This window comes from Mesoplodon mirus (assembly GCF_964341445.2).
Source record: "Mesoplodon mirus genome assembly, chromosome: 11".
NCBI lineage: Eukaryota > Metazoa > Chordata > Mammalia > Artiodactyla > Ziphiidae > Mesoplodon > Mesoplodon mirus.
The window spans coordinates 68,209,924-68,231,854 of NC_138987.1; the positions used below are offsets into that span (position 1 = coordinate 68,209,924).

Genomic DNA, 21,931 nt, shown 5'->3' on the forward strand with positions numbered 1-21,931 from the left:
GTATTTATTGATTTTTCTGGCATCAAGTGATGGCCCTAAATTTATTTATTTGACCATGATGGAAGTTCTCTATGTGCATCTTTCAGATTGAATAGTGTCCACCAAGTTGATTATTCATACTTCTGCAATGAAGGGCAATAGCTGTATTGAAAATAAAATGGGAAATATAATAGATATTTATACATATATAAGTAAATTACATACTCTGAGTTTTGCATTAATCCAGAATCTTTATTTTAAAGATCCCAATAGTTTACTATAAAACAGGCCAGTACATAGACTTTTTCAACAGAATAGTTAATTCAGACAGTGTATTCTGGAGATTATGGATCTTATTCAAGAAAGAAAGCTCTTTACTAAAAATTTATTTATGTAGGTGGAGAAAATCCTAGAAGCCCTGTACTTCCCATAGGGATGCTGATTTGGGGGAATAAAAAGAAAGAAACCTTAATTGAGAGTAAATGTCATTTACTTAAAACAGAATTACAGACTTCTTAGGGGAAATGAACAAACAAGAATCTGATATGTGTAGCAAGTAAAACATACTTAACATCTCTCCACAAATGTTTCCTTTTGAAAACACTAGCATTTACAGATTTCCCAGAAATAACAGGAAACAGTAGTTTCCTTGAAAAAAAATTTTTTTAAGTTTAAAACCTTTCTTAACTTGCATAAACCTTATTGCACATTAGTGTTGGTTGAGAATCTGTTCTGAATTCTTACGTATTTATTCTTTCTGTTAAAAAAACCAGCCCTTCAAATTGTCACCCATTTCCTCTCAGAAAACACACGTCTTTATATTTCAACACCTTTAGTTTGTGTCATAATAGTTGATATAACACTTAAGATAGCTGCTGAGCCATGTTAAACTTGTTAATATCCCAAATGGTAAAAATTGGCCACATCTCCTTTGCTTTTTGTTTAAGATTCTTCATTTCCTTCCCTATTATTTGATTCAGTAAAGTAGTGGATCTAAGGAAAACTTACTGTTTTAAATAAGAAACAGAACCACTGTAAATGAAGGATTTAACCCATGTGACATCTTGAGTCACAAATAGTAAAAGCAAGACCCTTATCCAAACATAGGTGCTGGTGGGGTTCAGGATTTCATATTTGATGTGATATTGACTCTAAAAGAAACTTCAGCATTCTTGTAAGGAAAGCTTTTGTTTTCTAAGTTTTTAAGGCATATAGTTTAATATTTTTATCCTATATTAAAAAAAAAAAAAGTGTGCTTCTCCATACTTGGTTTCTTGTCATTTCTAGGGGGAACAATATCCCTGCTTTGGCCTTAATTGTAGAATACAGTATTCTTTGTCCTGGTGCTGCTTTCTTCATACTGGAGAACTTGTACCCTGGGTGGCCACAGGACATGGGGCCACAGGGCATGGACAGTTTTGAGGGAAGCAATTTTCTGGTCCTCAACCGCTATACAATACACTTTCCTGAAACTGCTGTCTGTGTCTGAGAGAGTCTGTAGTCGGCCACCTCTTCCTTCCAATCTCTTCTGTCATAGTCGCCCTTCTCCCAGTTCACAAAAGATATCATACCTTCCACCCATCCCAAATATTACTATGACTTGTTGTCACAGGATAAAATCTTCAAGGCATCAAGCAAAAGGACAGTTCAGTAAGGCATTACTTCTGAAGGAGAGACCCATGAAAGCAAGGCCAAAAAAAAAACCAACAACAAAAAACTGAGAAATATTGAACTGGTAAAAAAGTATTGAAACAGTATTTCATCTTGGAAAGGCTCAGTCTGCCTGCCGGCTGTCTGCTTATCTGTCTCTCCGATCTGTTGTCCATCTATCCATTTTCTACCAGTCTTAAGTGAGATGTGTGTCATGAAAACATGTATCAACATATTTATTCAAAAATTTTAAATGAAAGTCTTTGTGTGTATGTGTGTGTGTGTGTGTGTGTGTGTATACAGGAAATAAGTCTGATATACTTGATAGGACAGTGAGGACTGCCTTTGCAAATTAGGTTATATGGTGGACTTCTCCCGTTCATTAACTGATCTAGATATGTCACTCTAAGATTTTGACAGAAATATATTTTAAGCATGTCTATATACAGAACACCAGGTAATTTATCTTTTTTCAATTATTTAAATTTTTGATAAGAAATTTTAGCTGTCACTTTAAAATGTATGAGGAAGTGTGTATCAGTCAGCACCCAATATGGATACAGAAGCCACACAGTAATTTGAACAGGAAAGTTTAATGTAGAGAATTACTATGTGTGACAGAGGATTATGGTGATGAGGGATTGGCTAGTAAGACGTAAATAGAAATTCTAAAGAATACAAAGATAGCAAATATAGGAAGCTATCATGGCCCCTAGGGCTGAGACAGAGCCCAAGGAAAAGCTTTCCCTGCAACCCGCCCCCTGCCCAGCCTTTCTGGGGCTGATGGCACAGGAGTCACTGGGGCCATGATGTTGTAACTTCTGAAAATCTGCCTTCTGGAATTTGCTAGAAACCTCCCCTCTGGGGTGCTGGGGAGAGCTCTTTGCTGGGAGGTGTCTCCCTGGGAGTGCTCCGCTACAAAACTACCTGAGGGAAGTGCCAGGGGAGGCTGCTGGCCACCAGGTGCTGCTCACTCCTGTGCCCTGAAGGCTGCACCTCGCTCCAGAGAAGCCACAGGAGCCTGTCACCTGAGAAGCAGTGAAAAGGGCTGGGGGCTGGAGAGGCTGCGTATGCTAAGGAGTTGGGTGCTGGGGAAGCCGCCCACGTTGCAAGGGCCTGCAAATAGAGAATCTGCATGCACTGCATGAGCCAGATGCTAGAAAAGCCATGGGCTCTGCAGGAGCCTGTTGAGAAAGGATACTGAAACCAGGAAGGAAGAACCTCTTTCTCCTGCAGTCCTTCTCCTGTGCCCTCTACTGACAAGGTTTAATATCATGTTAGCTGACAAGGAAAAAAATATTTAAAGGTCCCAGATCCATTTTAGCATAGCAGGCAAGGAAGATGGATTTAGAGGTGAGAGGCAATAAATAAATTGGTAACTGGCACAGAGTCTCTCTGGTTTTTTTTTCAGAATTCTTTTAGGGGTTCGTGAGCAAAAGTTTGAAAACCACTCAGTAGTCTAGTGTATTAATGGCAGCGCTATCAGACACCTTCTGGAGATAGCTGGTTTCGTACTTTGAACACAAAATGTAGGAAACAATTGAGGTGTGTGTGTGTGTGAGTGTGAATGAGAAAGTTTGTGGAGTGTTTGTTTGTTAGAGAGGAGGGAGTGAGGCGGAAGACTACACAGAGGAACAATGTGAGAAATAACAGTGGGAGGGAAACAGGTAAGAAATAAAAAGAAATAAGAAGGAAGTACTGAGTTTAAAAATGCCCATCATTAGCGCTATGAAAAGGTTGTTTTCCCAACTGCCATTTCTGTTATCTTATTGACACTCTGTGTGTGTGTGTGTGTGTGTGTGTGTGCAAGCGTGCAGCATTCACATATATGTATAATTCTCATCATTTACTTGACTGATATATATATGTATATATAATACTTCCTTACAAAAAAGACCATTCAAACTTGTACTCTACCCTAAATACACTCCCTCTCAACAATATACTGCTTTTTTACTGCTTACCAAGTACAAGAACCTTATTCACAGGCTGCTTTATAAACCAAATGTGTAATTTATTCCATGGTTCACATTTTCTTCACATTCACAAATTCTACCAAGCTAGCTTATTTCTCATATAATACTACTGACTTTCAGTTAGTAAATTAACTGACAGAAGTAAGAATGTTCTCTCCTCTGGTTATTTGAACTTCTAAACTTCCATAAAATGAATTTGTCGAACATCAGAAAAATCAGAAAAGGCATTGGTGAAACAATTTAATTCAGTAAGTATTTTTGACATCTTGTACTTTGCTTTGGCTGACACTTTGCCAGGTGTTGTGAAACAAAATAAACTTATGAACTATTTTTTTCCTTAAGGTACTTATAGTTTTGTTGGAGTGATAAGAAAAACACAATAAACAATTACAAAGTGTGGAAAAATAACATTAATGTCCATCTGAATATGACTGATATGCTTTCATAAGTAATAGGAAGGTATATGACTGCATCAAAGTAGGGCCTGTTTTCATGGAGGAGATGAGAACACACTTCACCAGGCAGAGAATATCTGATAGAGAATGCCATATGAGATGAGGAATTAGAGATAGGATCAAAACTGGATTTTTCAAGGACATAATTATGAGACTGGTCCAATAGGAGTGGGGAGGTAAGGTATGTTGGGAGGAATGGAGAAATGGCTGGAGGGTTAAAAAGGACCAAATAAGGAAGCCCTGGGATCCCAGAGAAGACACTTAAGTTTCTGCTTGAAATTCTTTAAGCCTTGGCATCCTTTCCTCCAGGAAGCCCTATCTGAAACTTCCGGGTTGAACTCTAGTGTCCTTCATCTCTGTTCCCATAGCACCTTGTATGCACTTCCATCATTGCATTTTCTGCTTTGTTCTGTAATTATCTGTTTATGTGCCTGTTTGTCCACTAGCAAGTAAACTCCACAATTGCAAGGCCATGCCTTAGTCGTATATATACCTCTAGTCCCTGGCATGTAATAATCACTAAATATTTGTTTGTTGATCAGATGCATGTCTGAACTTTGTGAGACAGGTTGTGGAGAGACTTTGAATAAGAAAAAAGCATGATGAAAATGGGAATTAAGCTGTAACAGTTCACAAGATAGATTTCTGGAGCTGAAAAGAGAAGGAACTAGGGCTTTTACAGCCTCAGTGGGAACTTTTTTCCTTGTTAGCTGATAAACCTCAATGTTATCCATGTGTAATCAGCTCCTGATAATTTTAAGACTTTCAAGAACCACATAGGATAGTTTTTATTTTCTATACATTTACTAATAAGGCCTTGCACTGAATTAATAGCTCATTTTACACAGGTTCACTAATGATGGAGATGATAATAATAATGGTAATAATAATAATAGTAATCAAGAGCTAATACTTACATAGCACTTACCTCTTGCCAGGCATGGTTCTAAGTGCTTTATATATATGAACTCCTTTAATCTTCACAACAGCACATTTTATAGATGAAGAAACTGAGAGGATAATTGTCTTGTGAAGAACATACAGACAGTATACAAATGGATTTAAAATGGTAATACTCAAACTTTTAGGAAAGAATAAAGTTAAATAATTATAAGAAAATGAAGTTTTAATATTTTGTTTTGGTCACTCGAATCTGGTTATTTTACTCAGCATAATTGGAAAAAATGGAACACACAGACACACAGACACACACACCTCAATTCCTTAAAAAATTTGCCTTTGTCATAGTAAATATTTAAGTTGAAAATTGAAGACCATTCCAGTCTAGGGAGGGCTGAACCAAAAGTAAGTAGATCCATCATGGTAGATCATTAAGAAGAACTCAGCTTCAGGCTGGTTGTTATCCTTGGGGAAGTCCCTTGGAAACCTGACAGGAAGACGTAGCCAGTATTCAGGAAGCCATCAGGCCATGCAACATCTGCAAAGTAGGGCAGCAGCTGGATTCATGGGCTGGATTCTAGTTATTAAAATTGGAATGTCATTTTATTTTCACTATTAACCCCCCATTACATTTTCTCAAGTAGCTGTGTTCCAAATTTTTACCACTTTTTTTTGGAATTCTCTCCCTACTTTTCTGAGAAAATTGAGGCCACCTGACATATGCTATCTTAAATGTCTTTCCTTCTACCTTGAAATTTCTTTGTATCTTCATTTTTATCAAACAATCAAAACAAGCACAGGCTAAAAGCAACTGGTGGAACCAGTTGAATATTAGCCCAGATGTGTGACCTCAAATTCATCATCTATAAAACGGGGAAAATAAAACCAAACAGGTGTAAGAACTAAATGCAGAAAAATGCCTAGTATATGGCAGGTATTCAACAATGTTAAATTCAAGTGGGCCTGACCAAGTTTGGGGAACATATCATACTATCACAACAGCCTAAGAAGCTCCTTATAATGTGAGAAAGTGCAGGCTTTACTAGAGAGAGTCTGACTGTTAACAGTAGATGTTAGTGTGATGAGTCACTGCTCCAGCTGTGTTGCTACATTTCAAATGGGACTCTGCTGCAAAACTATTAACACATGCTGCATTTCACATGCGCCTCCTGTGCAGTTTTATTCCAGGCTACTAGAAAATTTAAGCCCTTTTTCAGCTCTTTAAGAACATAAGCCCTTTCACTGAAGAAATTCCAGTTCAATGCCACACACAATTTACTCAAATATACTGTTCCATTTACCACTAAAGGAGAGTTTCAACATAAGCTTTTCCCCTTCTGGTACAGTGTTGTGTGTGTGTGTGTGTGTGTGTGTGTGTGTGTGTTGGAGGTGGGCAGATGTGAAAGCAGGGAGGGAGGAGAAGGGGGAGGGAGAGATGGAGTTTTCCATCCTTACTTTCTATTCAAATCCTATTTTTCCAACCCTTTCCCTATCCATATGATAGTTACTCATAAACCATTCCAGTCACTATGGAATTCTACTAGGGAGAGTAACATGAACTTAACTTCAAGCTTTCTTTTTATGGAACACTAGCTGGAAATTGCTCAGAATTCTAGCAAATGTTTCTTAACCTTTAAAAAGTACATTTAACTTGAATTTAAAAGAGCTGAATTGCCCTTCACCTCATTTTAAATCCATAAAAAAGTAAGCTTTCCAGTACAATGAAACCATTATGAAATGAACTAGATTTCTGAGTAGTGACTTAAGCTTTTGTTATATCTAAATAACTCATATATTATTTTGAAGAGTATACAAAATTGACTTCTCTCATTCCATTGACCTTCCTGTCTTGTCCCCACATACAGTGATTTATAGGAAAAGAATCTGTAACGTAGGGAGGTACTTTTCTGTCTTCATTTCATCTGAAAGCTCAGGGCGAGACAACAGCTAGATTGAAAGAAAAGTACTTCCTGGAGCTACTGGCAAAGATAGGGAGCGAAAAACATTGTTAATGCCTGACTCATTAAACCATCAGAAAAAAGAAAGAAAAGAAAAACATAAACAGTATAAAAATATAGCATAAAATAAAGGAAAGAACAACTCCATTTTGAGAAACTGGAAAACTATAGTAAGGCATGATTCAAAGTTTAACAGTATGCAAAGATAATTATAACTGCATTTCTCTAAATAAAAACTATATACCCACATATGGAAAAATTGAAGCAATAACTACACGTAAAATCCCTGGATAGTTGAAACTGGGTATATGAGTATTTGTGTATATATATGTGTGTTTGGGGGGAAGAAAAGTGGGGAAAGAACAATCTTGCCTTGTATTTCCTAAACTACAATCCTAGTTCTTTAGTTAATTTTTCAGATGTAGACAGAAATAACTTAGATTTTTCTTAGTGACTTAGAATGGATAGGATAAATTGGGAAACAAAATAGGCAAAATTTTTTTAACTATAATTCATGTAAATTTGTCTTGTTTGTATAAACATGCAACAGAAAATCAATGAACATGTTATTCCAATTCACAGACTTTGAAATTATTTAAAGACAGCTTATAAAAAATAATGTACAAGTTTTATCCTGTACTTCTGAGGCAGTTCACAAAGCTGCTCTTCTTATAAATGAATAATACTTTTTTTGAAACATGGTCATCAGTTCAATAAGAATTGCATAAATTTTCAGAGACATGTCTTCAATGGGTTTTATACATGGATAAGTGACCTAACACATTACATTATCAAAGAAAAGTGCAGAAACCATTCAGAGTACCAAGTGGAAATAAAGTTTTGTAAAGTTCCAGCATGGACTTGCTGTATAACCATAAGCAAGTTACTTAAACATTCCATCTCATTTTTCTCATCTGTAAAATGGTGAGAATAACATCAACCCTTTCTAGCTCATAGCACTACTGTACCAAATGAAATAATCACACAAAGATGCTATTAAAGATATAAAGAACAAACAGCTCATACAGCTTAATACAAAAAGAAAACAAACAACCCAATAAAAAAATGAGCATAAGATCTAGACTTTTCTCCAAAGAAGACATACAGATGGCCAACAGGCACATGAAAAGATGCTCAATATCATTAATTATTAGAGAAATGCAAATCAAAACTTCCATGAGGTATCACCTCACACCTGTCAGAATGGCCATAGTCGCAAAATCTACGAACAATAAATGCTGGAGAGGGTGTGGAGAAAAGGGAACCCTCCTACACTGTTGGTGGGAATGTAAATTGCTGCAGCCACTATGGAAAACAGTATGGAGGTTCCTCAAAAAACTAATAATAAAGATACTGCATGGTCCTGCTATCCCACTCCTGGGCATATATCTGGACAGCTATAATTAGAAAAGATACACGCACCCAAATGTTCACAGCAATACTATTTACAATAGCCAAGACATGAAAGCAACCTAAATGTCCACTGAGAGATGAATGGATAAAGAAGATGTGGCACATATATACAATGGAATATTAGTCAGCCATAAAAAAGAATGAAATAATGCCATTTGCAGCAACATGGATGGACCTAGAGATTATTATATTAAGTGAAATAAGTCAGACAAAGACGAATATCATATGATATCACTTACATGTGGAATCTAAAAAAATGATACAAATGAACTTATTTACAAAACAGATTCAGAGACATAGAAAACAAACTCATGCTTAACCAAAGGGGATAGTGGTGGGGGGAGATAAATTAGGAGTTTGGGATTAACATATACACACTACTATATATAAAATAGATAAACAACAAGGACCTACGATATAGCACATTAAAAAATTATTGTCAATATCTTGTATTAATAACCTACAATGGAAAAGACTCTGAAAAAGAACATATATATGTATATATATATATATATATATATATATATATATATATGTATATATATATATGTATGTATGTATAACTGAATCACTTTGCCTTACACCTGAAACTAACACAACATTGTAAATGAACCCTACTTCAATTAAAAAATAGTTTAAAAAGATATAAAGATATAAGTATAAAGTAAGGTTTGTGAAAACTGTGCAGTTTTAAATAAATTTACATGGTAAAGTATAAGCAGCCGCAAATCTAAAATTAAGTTAGTTTCTGTCCAATAATTTTTTAAAAATTTAGTCTGGATTCTAAATTCCCCAAATAATGGAACTTAGAGGAGTAACTGATAGTTTTAATACATTAGAAGCTAGAAACTTCTTGAGAGAATACGTCATGGCAGAATTTTTGTAACCCACATCTGCACCCCGTGCAGGGGCATAAACCTTTGCATATCCAGGCTACTTAATTATTTGTTAAATAAATGGTTTAATTCCAGTAAATCAAGAGTAACCTCAGAGTTAAATGATTCAAGTTGATACTGGAATGGTGGAAGTATAAATAAATACTTGGTTATGGAGTCTCTAAATTATTATCCCCTACCCCACTTTCCAAAGTAACTTCTATAGACCACCCACGGAATTTAATTTTAGTGGATGCTTATTTCAGCAATAGCATTGCTTGCAACTGCAAAGATACACTGATTTCAACTAAGGGAGAGATGGAAATGTCTATGGCTGGGATCTTTTACAAGGAAACATTGAAAAGAGCAAAAAAGTGAAAATAAACAGTGTCAGCTACCGAAAGCTGTATCAGAAGAAAAGTTCATAGTCAAACATGTTTATTAAATATAAGAAAGATTAAAAATAACTGAACTAAATAGTGACTCAAAATGCTAGAAAAATTACAGCAAGAACAACAAAATAAACTGGGATAAAATGGCCTCCTTTTTCCTCAAGGCATTTGCCAATTCTAAGCAAGGGAAGAAAGGTAAAGATTCCAGTTGATCAGAAGCAGAAGTGCCAGCAGACTAGGATTTCTCAGCTTCAGCACTATTGACATTTGGGCTGCATAATACTTGGTTGTAAGAGGCTGCCCTATACATTGTAGGATGTTTAGTAGCATCCCTAGCCTCTGTCCACTAGATAGCTATAGCTCCTTCTCCCCTGCCCTGTCCCCCACCACTGTGACAAACAAAATATTTCCAGGTATTATCAAATACCCCAGGGAGGGGGTAGAGGGGGGCCAAAATCACAACTGATCTAGACAGTCTACAAAACAATAATCAAGCTCTGATTTGTAGGGTTGACTGATTTCTATGGTACAAATACTTCCACCATAGGCTATTTCAAGATACAACTGTGACATTACTTAACATGGAATTGGGAAGAGGTGTGTAGTGACACCATTATATAGCATTTCTGTAATTCAAATACAGCAGATATAAATAACAACAGTTAAATTTAGCTAAAAATTTAGATGTGGTGAATTTTGAGTATTTATTACCTTTGTTTTTAATATAACTTATTTAATTATAAGTTTACATAATTTGTTTTTAATAATGTCTGTGTTTAGCAACTGGATCCCAAAGTTCCCAAAATTTTAACAGTAGGCTCTCTTGAGCTTTGCACACCAACATAATGGAGACAAATCAAGGGTAGACCAAATTTATCAAAAACTGCAACCCAACCCCAAGTGAGCTCAGTCCCTGATTAGATTAAGGTTATCTTTCCCTTGTTCCCCTCCCCACTCCAGCTGCCTATCAGAGGATAGGATAAACCCTCTGTAGAAGAAGATTACATCATCATCATTCAGAGTCCAATTTTTCATAGACAATGTCTGGCATTCATTAAAAATTACCAAAGTAAAGGACCAAAGTACCAAAGTAAAGGACCAAGGGAAATAAATTGACAAAAGAAACAGGTCTATAGATGGCCCAGATATCCAGATATTTAAGTCATCAGGCACAGACTTTAAAAATAACCGTGAGGGCTTCCCTGGTGGTGCAGTGGTTGAGAATCTGCCTGCCAATGCAGGGGACATGGGTTCAAGCCCTGGTCTGGGAAGATCCCACATGCTGCAGAGCAACTAAGCACGTGCGCCGCAACTACTGAGCCTGCGCTCTCAAGCCTGGGAGCCACAACTGCTGAGCCCAAGTGCCACAACTACTGAAGCCCACGTGCCTAGAGCCCTGCTCCACAACAAGAGAAGCCACTGCGGTGAGAAGCCTGTGCACCGCAATGAAGAGTAGCCCCCGCTCGCCACAACTAGAGAAAACCCGCATGCAACAACAAAGACTCAACGCAGCCAAAAATAAATAAATACATAAATTTACTTTAAAAACCCCCCAAAACTGTGATTAATATATTCAAGAAAATAGATGGCAAGATGGAGAATTTCACCACAGAACAGGAATCTATTGTAAAGAATAAAATAGTTCTAGGGCTGAAAATGCAATAACTGAAATATAAACACATGAGATGAATTTAATAGCATATTAGACATAGAAGAATGCAGGATTAATGAAAAGAAAACAGGTCAGAAGAATAGATTCAGGCTGAAGCTAAGAGAGCCAAAAAAATGTAAGGTTATTGAAAAGATAATACAAGATACACAGTTTCAGGTTTAACATATTAGAATCACAGGAAGAGAAGAAAAAGATAATAGGAAAGAAGCAACATCTGAAAATAGAATTTTCCCAAACTGAGGAAAAAACTCAAGTCATAGATTCAAAAAGTGCTACAAATCTGAAACAGATGAATACAAACAAAACCACATCCAGGCACATCACAGGCAATCTGATGAAAATCAAAGGCAAAGAGATATTAAAAGCACTTGGATAAATTAACTTGAAAAATAAAAAATTAGAATTAAGTAAATCCAAAATGTTGATCTTAGAAAAGACCAATAAAGTGGACCATTTCTATCAAGTCTAATCAAGAAAGAAAGGGAGAAAAAAAGAACATAGGTTCAAAACTAGAAATGAAAATGGGATAAAACCAAAGATATGGAAAAAATATTTTAATGTAAGAGAATACTGTGTATAACCCTATTCTCACAAATTTAAAATCTCAGCATAATTTTCTAAAAATAAAATACAAAATCTGACTAAAGAAGAATTATAATTGAATTGATCAGTAACTCCAGAAGAAATTGAGAGTTATCACAAACTGGCTTAGACTTTTACAGAAAAAAAATCATTATTCCTGTGCTATTACGAACTGTATCAATCACAGAAAATAGAAGAAAGTTTACCAACTTATTTGACAAATGTAACATACCTCTAAAACCAAGATGTGACAAAGACATTACAAATGAAGGAAAACTATAGACAAAACTGATTAATGAAAGTAGATGTAAGGATCTTAAATAAAGTATTAGCAAAAGCAATATAACATTGACATATGTACACTGATATGTATAAAATGGATAACTAATAAGAAGCTGCTATATAAATAAATAAATAAAATTCTAAAATTAAAAAAAAAAGTAACATAACACTGTGTTGAATAAGTAATATGCCATGGTAAAGTAGGGTTTATTTCAGGAGTGTACAAATAATTCAGTACTGGAACATCTTTGGAAAAATATGATCATTTTAGTATATTCCCAGAAGAGATTTTATAAAAATTCAAAGTACATTCTTTAATTAAAAAAAGAAAACTCATAGTGAAATACGATTAGAAGGAAATACTATGTTTTATCAAATCTAAGAAGCCATTAATCAAAGGATTTATTACTTCAAGTAACACTAAGAAAAGAAAAAAACCTGCAAAATAAATTGTAAAACATTTATTTATCACAGACACATCCAGGTTTCAGAGATGTTAACATGTTTGAAATAAAAAGTGCCCAATAGAATCAATGAAATACATACTATAAATAGTGTTGGGGCAACCAGCAAAGTATTTAAAAACTAAATTTAGATCCCACCCTCAATATCTTACAACCCAGTGCCTTATACTCCAGTAAAGTCTAGGTTAAATAAAAAATTTAAATATTAACATTAAGATCATACAAGTCCTAGAGGAAAATATAAGTGGGAACTTCGCATAACATTGGGGTGAGGTAAGCCTTTCTAAACAAGATTCCCAAAGAAGAAATCAAAAAGAAAAGATATATTAGGTTGGACCACCTAAATATTTTACATTTCTGTAGATCAAAACACTATTTTAAAAACTGGTAAACAAACGAACTGGCAAAATATATATGCAATTCATGTGACAGAAAATATTCAAATCAACTGAGAAAGACAAACATTGGAAAAATGGGCAGAAGATATATAAACAGATATTTTTCAAAATAAGAAAAGTAGATAATAAGCATAGGGGAAAACTATCCACCAGTTAGTAATAAAAAACTGAAGTAAAAGGAGGAATAGTTCTTTATGTATCAAATTAGTGAACATTTCCAATATCATCAAATCTAGTGTTGGTCAAGGTCTGGGAAATTAGCACTGCTGGGTAGAGTGTGAATTGGTAGTAACCTTCTGGACAGTTTAATAAGCTATGTCAGAAGTCTTAGAAATCTGTATGCCATTAATCTAGCAAATACACTTCTAGGAATTTATGCTAAAAAGTCATGTTTATGCATAAAGATAAAGCCACAAGAATGCTTTTAATCACTCTTTTTATGGTAGCAAAAAAATAATTTAAATATCCAAAATAGAGGTCTAGTTAAATAAACTATCTAGTGAAAATATACATGGCATTTCAAATAATATTGCAAAAGAATATTTAATGATCTGGAAAGAAATTTAAAACAAATTTAAAAGTTTACAAAACAATAATTATATATGACCCTGTATTTGTAAAATACATGTATTTCCACATATATGAAAACAGTTTAGAAAGTTATGTACCATATGTTAACAGTAGTTATCTCTGGGTGGTTGGATTGTAGGTGATTTTTTTTTTCTTATCTATCCTTTAAATTTTTTTTTAAAAAGATGAACATATATTTTGGGGGGTAATAAGAAAAATATTTAATATTAGTATTACCTTTACTCAATGTTACAAACACTAAACTATTTATTTATTTATTTATTTATTTATTTATTTATTTCTGTCTGTCTCTTGAACATGGGCTTGGTGAGTTTTGTTCTTTTTTTAAATTTTTATTGGAGTATAGTTGATTTACAATGTTGTGTTAGTTTCTGCTGTACAGCAAAGCAAATCAGTTATGCATATACATATATCCCCTCTTTTTAGATTCTTTTCCCATATAAGTCATTACTGAGTATCGAGTAGAGTTCCCTGTGCTATACAGTAGGGCCCTATTAATTATCTTTTTACCACCAAATTTACCTTTTCCCAGTGATAATTTGAAAGAATGAAATGGAATGTAATTCCACATTATGTAATTCTGTCCATTTAATAATCTATTCACACCTCAAGTAGCTACTTTACCCTCTGCCTTCTAAGTTGTTGCTTCTTTTTTTTTTTTCTCTCTTTCATTCCTAAGTGACCGGTAATGGCGATGATAACCCAGGGAAGGCAGCCACTGAGAGCTTAGATTTAGCTCTAACCTTCTATTCACCTACCTTCTCTTGGCCTCCAGTTCAAGCATCATTTCAAATTTTATTCCTCCTTGTGACTATCTTCTGTCTTCCTATAGTCCTCACATAGCCCTATTCCCAGACATCTGGAGGTAATTGATGAAGGATGGGACCCCAAAGTCAGAAGGTTTGTATTTATTTCCAAGCAGACTTAGTTTAATAAACTGTTTATCATGTTTGAATTAGGGATTTTAAAAAAAGCATTGAATGAAGACTTACCATGTACCAAGCATTATGCTAAGCACTTTAAAGAAAATTATCTCCTTTATTCTTTGTAACCTAAATAGAAAATCAAAGTTCACAAAGGACATGTAATTTACTCAAAGTAACAATGGCAGTCAGAGATGGAGCTAGGACCCAAATTCAGGGCTGCCTGACCCCAAAGGCACCCCTCCTTAGCTCCTGTATTATGTTATAATTCCTCCCCATTCTAGTTGATTGTTCTTTTTGCTTAGTAATTCACCATCTGGTAGCTATCACACGCTGGTGTTAATTGGTGCTAATTTTCTGATGATGGCCAAGTGACTATACTTGGATTTTAAAGTGGAGAAAGCTATGATTAAGGTGCAAGACATGAGGTTAAAGTCACCACTTTCCCCACTTACTGCGTGTGATTTTGAATAAGCTACTTAACCTCTATGAGCCTTAATTTCCTCATTTGTAAGATGAGGATAATACCCATGTCACAAGAAGTTTTGAGGGGATTAAGCAGATAATGTTGAAATGTTTTGTAAGTGGAAAAAACACTCTGTAGATGTGGAACCTTGATTCTAAAACAGTGTAAGGATTGGCATAAATTGCAGTTTTCAGAGCTAAAGTTCAGTAGAGAAAGGGAGGCATGCCACTTATTTAGAACAGAGACCAGAGGTCTTTTAGGTAAGTAAAAGTTAAAATTATGGAAGTTATATCTGTTTGCTGGGTGATTCACATTCTAGTGGTTATTGCAGATTGGTGTTGATCATAACAAGTAGCAATTTGCTGCAGAGGATGGAAGAGGGAGGAGATGATTTTGCTTGTCCAGCATAAAGGCAGATCTAGAGAAACCCAGGAGACAATAGGTAATTGATAGTCCTACGCTCTGACAAGTTGGCTTGACTATATCCAGAGTGCTCTGCGGTTCAGTATAAAACCCTTGCTTTAAAAGGTTTACAGACAAAATGGACCACATTCAACAAAGAGCAACTGATGGTTAGGAGACCCCAAATCATGTCACTTGAAGAGATGAGGGAAGAGAACTGAAAATGCTTAGTTTAGGCAGAAAAGAGTCATGGAACCTTCATGGTCTACTTTAGCAGTTTGCAAATCTGGCTGTCCATTAGAATCACAGACCCCAAGCCTCTGCTCTCAAAATTCTGATATAGCAAAGCTGTGGTGGAGCCCAGAATCCCCCCCCCCCTTTTTTTTTAAAGCTCTCCTCTAATTCTTATGATTGGTTAGTCTAGATGAGCCTTAAGGAAGATTTGCCTTAGGGTGATGTCAATAGGATGATGTAAGGGAGGGGAAAAAAAACTACAGACAACAGACAGTAAGAGCTGAAAAGATTTATCAACTGTCTGAATACGAGATTGGTGAAAAAGCTGTTACTAGAGATTAATTTGATGTTTAACACCTGGCTTGGGAGGAAAGGTGATGAATTCAGTTTTGGAAGCCTGATAGATTTCAGGTTTTAACCTAAAATTTCAGGTACATCAGTATTCCCCAAAGTATGTGCTATGGATTATTTGTTTCATCAGAATACTACTCCTACATTATAGTAGCTCCACAACATGTTAATATGTCTTCCATGAAAAATAAAATAAAGAGTTCTATTGATGAATGCAACAAGATTGTTTATTGGGAAACACTGAGTAAAAATGAGTCAAATGTTTGCTTCATCATAAAAATCAAGGAGTGCACAATTCACTAATGTTCATTGTAGAGCTTCAGGAGTAGAATGTTGTACGTAGCATTTCCAAAAGTTTTTGACCACAATATCTTTTCTTAACTGAGGAACATACTGTGAGGCTAACTTTACTGATAACACATATCGGGAAATGCCAAAGTAGACAGGAAGATATTTAAATTTAGTATGAAGGCCAAGGTTGGATGTATAGATATTATGGATGGGATGAACTAGGCTCTGAAGTGATGCCGAGACTCAGAAGAATAAGAACCAGTCATTGGGTTTGGCAATGTTAGAGAATAATTTTGGTGGAAGTAGTACTGAAAACAAGATTGTGGAGATTTTAGGATACAATCTCATGTTTTCAAACCACAAGCTGAAGTGGAGATAATGTGATAAAATATTTGAAGTTGGAATAATCCCAGAAAACACAGTCATCATAGTTGTGTCATTATAGTTAAAATAGGAATTTGAGGCTAACCCCTTATGACTGGATGGAAAGCAAACTCAAGGGAAATTTTTTTTTATTTGACAAATTGAAGAAAGTTGTAAAGTGGGATATATTTAAGGTATTAGAAATGAGGGAAGGAGATTTAAAGAACAGGTAGAATAAACTGTAGAAAAGAAGATTAACTTTTCTCCTTACCTTTCTGGGCAATAGGTAAAATAAATTTCTTTAGATTAATAATTGTCCATCTACAAGATATGTTTCTTTTTTTGAAGATGTTAGGGGTAGGAGTTTATTAATTAATTTTTAAATTTATTTTTGCTGTGTTGGGTCTTTGTTTCTGTGTGAGGGCTTTCTCTAGTTGTGGCAAGCAGGGGCCACTCTTCATTGTGGTGCACGGGCCTCTCACTGTCACGGCCTCTCTTATTGTGGAGCACAGGCTCCAGATGCGCAGGCTCAGTAGTTGTGGCTCATGGGCCTAGTTGCTCTGCAGCATGTGCGATCTTCCCAGACCAGGGCTCGAACCCGTGTCCCCTGCATTAGCAGGAAGACTCTCAACCACTGCGCCACCAGGGAAGCCCAAAATATGTTTTTAATGTTCAGTTTTTTGATCAGCTAGGCTCTTTGCTTGTGTGTAAGTGTTAAGGATGCTTGCCGTGAAGTAGGGGTTCCATAAATGGCAGCTCTTATTCATTGCTGTTGTTTCCACTCTTTGAACACTTAATGCATTGTGCCACTACCAGTGAGTAGACAAAGGAAAGGAGAGTCTAAGTCAAAACAGGTAACTATATTTGACTTATCATTCCTATATTTCATGATCATGGATTAGCTGGCTGTAACCTATGATTCCTTCTGCTATTTATATATATATATATATATATATATATATATATATATATATATATATATATATATATATATATAAAAATTAATTTATTTATTTGGCTGCCTCGGGACTTAGTTGCTGCACGTGGGATCTTTGTTGCAGCGCATGGGCTTCTCTAGTTGCGGTGTGTGGGCTCCATAGTTGCAGCTCACAGGCTTAGTTGCTCTGCAGCATGTGGGATCTTAGTTCCCCAAATGGGGATCAAACCCGTGTCCCCTGCATTGGAAGGCAGATTCTTAACCATTGGACCACCAAGGAAGTCCCTGCTATTTATATTTTGTCTTTATTATCTTGCCTTGTACTTGGAACAAACTATACTTTTGTTCATTTGTGTCTTGATTTGTTTTTTAGTGTTCATTCTAGTTGCAATTTTTTTAGCCTAAGGAAAGTTGGCCTTATGCTGATGGAGATTTGCATGTTTTACTTCTATGTGCTCACTTAAGTATCTAGTGTTAATGGCTGTTGCATGACTCATAGTCTACATAAGCATAAATTAACTCCAGTACCTCTGTGGTGTGCCCTCTTTGAGATTGCTCTGGAAGACCACCCAGAAGGTGAAATTTACACAAACTGCAAAAGCCCATTCAACTTAAATTGAGCAGCACTGACCAAATTACACCCGCATCCTTCAGTATGAACCAGCTACCCATTTGCTCCTGATTGAGGTTCAAACTGTTGATCTTTAACTATAAAGGGCTTTATGGGCTGAATTATGGCTACTTTAAACAAGACCTCTTCCTTAAAATAGAGTGCTTTGCACATAGTGAGCACTCCATAAATGCTCTTGACTATGACTTAATGAAAGTTCAGATCTTCTAGTGAACTGTTCATGGTTTCCAGATTTGAAGGAAAGCGTCTTGATATTGAATCTTTGCCTTTCGTATTATTTTTGCTTGGAGGTTTAATGGAGTGTAAATTTACTGGCCACACAAGACACATCTTTTTAGTGATGAATCTTTTTAATTTGCTAGCCTAGTCTGAGTAAACCATGAAATCTATGGTTTTATCATTTGATTCATGTGGCCAGAAACAATAGCTGTGTAATCGAATGTTTTTAATAATTTCACCAAGAAAGTGGCAAATGTATCATTTTTTGCTCTGGGACTGGATCTTTTCTGACAAAATTTTCACTTTTTTTGTACTTAGTTCAGTGCTTCCCACAAACAACTGTATAGTAGTGTTGCACAACAATCTGTGATGGGAATTTTTTTACTTCTTTATTGGGCAGAAACTTATTTTGGAAATAACGAATAGATACAAATTTAAATCATTAGAAAGGTGGGATGCTTTGTTATTTTAAATAGGAGAGATATTCTTTGTTTTAAGGGATGCCATCCAGGTCAGTAGTTCTCAAGATCATCTGGAGAATTTAAGAGTACAGATTTCCAGACTAATCTGTGCTTTTTAAAGGCTTGATATAATCATACATCTTCCAGACTCATTGATTTGGGCCTAAGGAACCAGTGATTTAATATGAATTTTTGTCTCCAAATTAGGTCAAGAGACATTTGTATCATCTCTTTTTAAGGCAGTTATATACTTTTCTATTATAAATCATGCTTTTAGTATCTTTAAGATTAAAAAATACAATAAAATTATATGAATCTGAGATCCTGTGTGGGACCATACAGCTTGAAACTTTCTTATTGATCCTACCAGCTCACAAGAATAAATCAGAAATTAGCAAGAAATAGTGGTAGTAGAATGACTCAGAAGCAGCAAAATCTACTCTTCTCTCATTTCCCCCCATATACTCAGTAAAGGTACTATTTTTTTTAAATTAATTAATTTATTTTTTGGCTGTTTTGGGTCTTCGTTGCTGTGCACAGACTTTCTCTAGTTGCGGCGAGCAGTGGCTACTCTTCGTTGTGGTGCGCGGGCTTCTCATAGCAGTGGCTCCTCTTGTTGCAGAGCACGGGCTCTAGGTGTGCTGGCTTCAGTAGTTGTGGCACTCGGGCTTCAGTAGTTGTGGCTCGCGGGCTCTAGAGTGCAGGCTCAGTAGTTGTGGTGCACAGTCTTAGTTGCTCCGTGGCACGTGGGATCTTCCCAGACCAGGGATCAAACCCATGTCCCCTGCACTGGCAGGCAAATTCTTAACCACTGCACCACCAGGGAAGCCCTACAATGGGTTTTAAAGTTGTGATCTGGCCCTTGTCTACTTCTCTGACTTCCTCTCTTACTGTTTTCTCTTTTATTCACTACTTTCTAGATCCAGTCTTCTTCTCCCCTTCCTCTTTCTCTCCCCCTCCTTCTCCTTCTTCTTCTTCATGCCAAGCTTAGGTTTTTGCATTGGCCCTTTCCTTTGGAATCTCCACCAAAAATTCCATTTTGCACCCCCATTGTATGTGGGCTCCTTGTCATTCTTTAGGTGTCAGCTGAAATGTCATCTCCTTCTAAAGCATATCCCTGACCACTTTATTTAAAATAGCTCCCCCAGGGCTTCCCTGGTGGCACAGTGGTTAAGAATCCGCCTGCCAATGCAGGGGACACGGGTTTTGATCCCTGGTCCGGGAAGATTCCACATGCCACGGAGTAACTAAGCCCATGTGCCACAACTACTGAGCCCGCATGCCACAACTGCTGAAGCCCGCGTGCCTAGAGCCCATGCTCCACAACAAGAGAAGCCACCGCAATGCGAAACCCACGTGCTGCAGTGAAGAGTAGCATTCGTTCACGTGTTTGTTGGCAATCTGTATATCTTCTTGGGAGAAATGTCTATTTAGGTCTTCTGCCCATTTCTGGATTGGGTTGTTTGTTTTTTTGATATTGAGCTGCATGAACTGCTTGTATATTTTGGAGATTAATCCTTTGTCAGTTGCTTCATTTGCAAATATTTTCTCCCATTCTGAGGGCTGTCTTTTCATCTTGTTTATGGTTTCCTTCGTTGTGCAAAAGCTTTCAAGTTTCATTAGATCCCATTTGTTTATTTTTGTTTTTATTTCCATTTCTCTAGGAGGTGGGTCAAAAAGGATCTTGCTGTGATTTATGTCATAGAGTGTTCTGCCTATGTTTTCCTCTAAGAGTTTTGTAGTGTCTGGCCTTACATTTAGGTCTTGAATCCATTTTGAGTTTATTTTTGTGTATGGTGTTAGGGAGTGTTCTAATTTCATTCTTTTACATGTAGCTGTCCAGTTTTCCAGCACCACTTATTGAAGAAGGCTGTCTTTGCTCCACTGTATATTCTTGCCTCCTTTATCAAAAATAAGGTAACCATATGTGCGTGGGTTTATCTCTGGGCTTTCTATCCTGTTCCATTGACCTATATTTCTGTTTTTGTGCCAGTACCATACTGTCCTGATTACTGAGGCTTTGTAGTATAGTCTGAAGTCAGGGAGCCTGATTCCTCCAGCTCCATTTTTCTTTCTTAAGATTGCTTTGGCTATTCGGGGTCTTTTGTGTTTCCATATAAATTGTGAAATTTTTTGTTCTAGTTCTGTGAAAAATGCCATTGGTAGTTTGATAAGGATTGCATTGAATCTGTAGATTGCTTTGGGTAGTATAGTCATTTTCACAGTGTTCCAATCCAAGCACATGGTATATCTCTCCATCTGTTTGTATCATCTTTAATTTCTTTCATCAGTGTCTTATAGTTTTCTGTATACAGGTCTTTTGTCTTCTTGGGTAGGTTTATTCGTAGGTATTTTATTCTTTTTCTTGCAGTGATAAATGGGAGTGTTTCCTTAATTTCTTTTTCAGATTTTTCATCATAAGTGTATAGGAATGCAAGTGATTTCTGTGCATTAATTTTGTATACTGCTACTTTACCAAATTCATTGATTAGCTGTAGTAGTTTTCTGGTAGCATCTTTAGGATTCTCTGTTTAATATCATGTCATCTGCAAACAGTGACAGCTTTACTTCTTCTTTTCTGATTTGGATTCCTTTTATTTCTTTTTCTTCTCTGATTGCTGTGGCTAAAACTTCCAAAACTATGTTGAATAATAGTGGTGAGAGTGGACAACCTTGTCTTGTTCCTGATCTTAGAGGAAATGATTTCAGTTTTTCACCATTGAGAATGATGTGGGCTGTGAGTTTGTCATATATGGCCTTTATTATGTTGAGTAGGTTCCCTCAGTGCCTACTTTCTGGAGGGCTTTTATCATAAATGGGTGTTGAATTTTGTCAAAAGCTTTTCCTGCATCTATTGAGATGATTATATGGTTTTTCTCCTTCAATTTGTTAATATGTTTTTTCACATTGATTGATTTGAGTATATTGAAGAATCCTTGCATTCCTCATTCTTTTTCTGATTACAACCTAGAGTAGAAATGAAAATTTCCAGGCAAAATAAGAAAAGAAATATTATATGTAAAACTGATGTAGAGCAGTAAATGTTACTACTTCCCAAGTCTGCCT

At 36.1% G+C, this 21,931-nt stretch overlaps 1 protein-coding gene across 1 annotated transcript in view; it reads left to right on the forward strand.

Moving 5' to 3' along the window:
* Positions 1–21,931, forward strand: part of MSRB3 (methionine sulfoxide reductase B3) — a 157,514-nt gene that overhangs the window by 53,069 nt on the left and 82,514 nt on the right.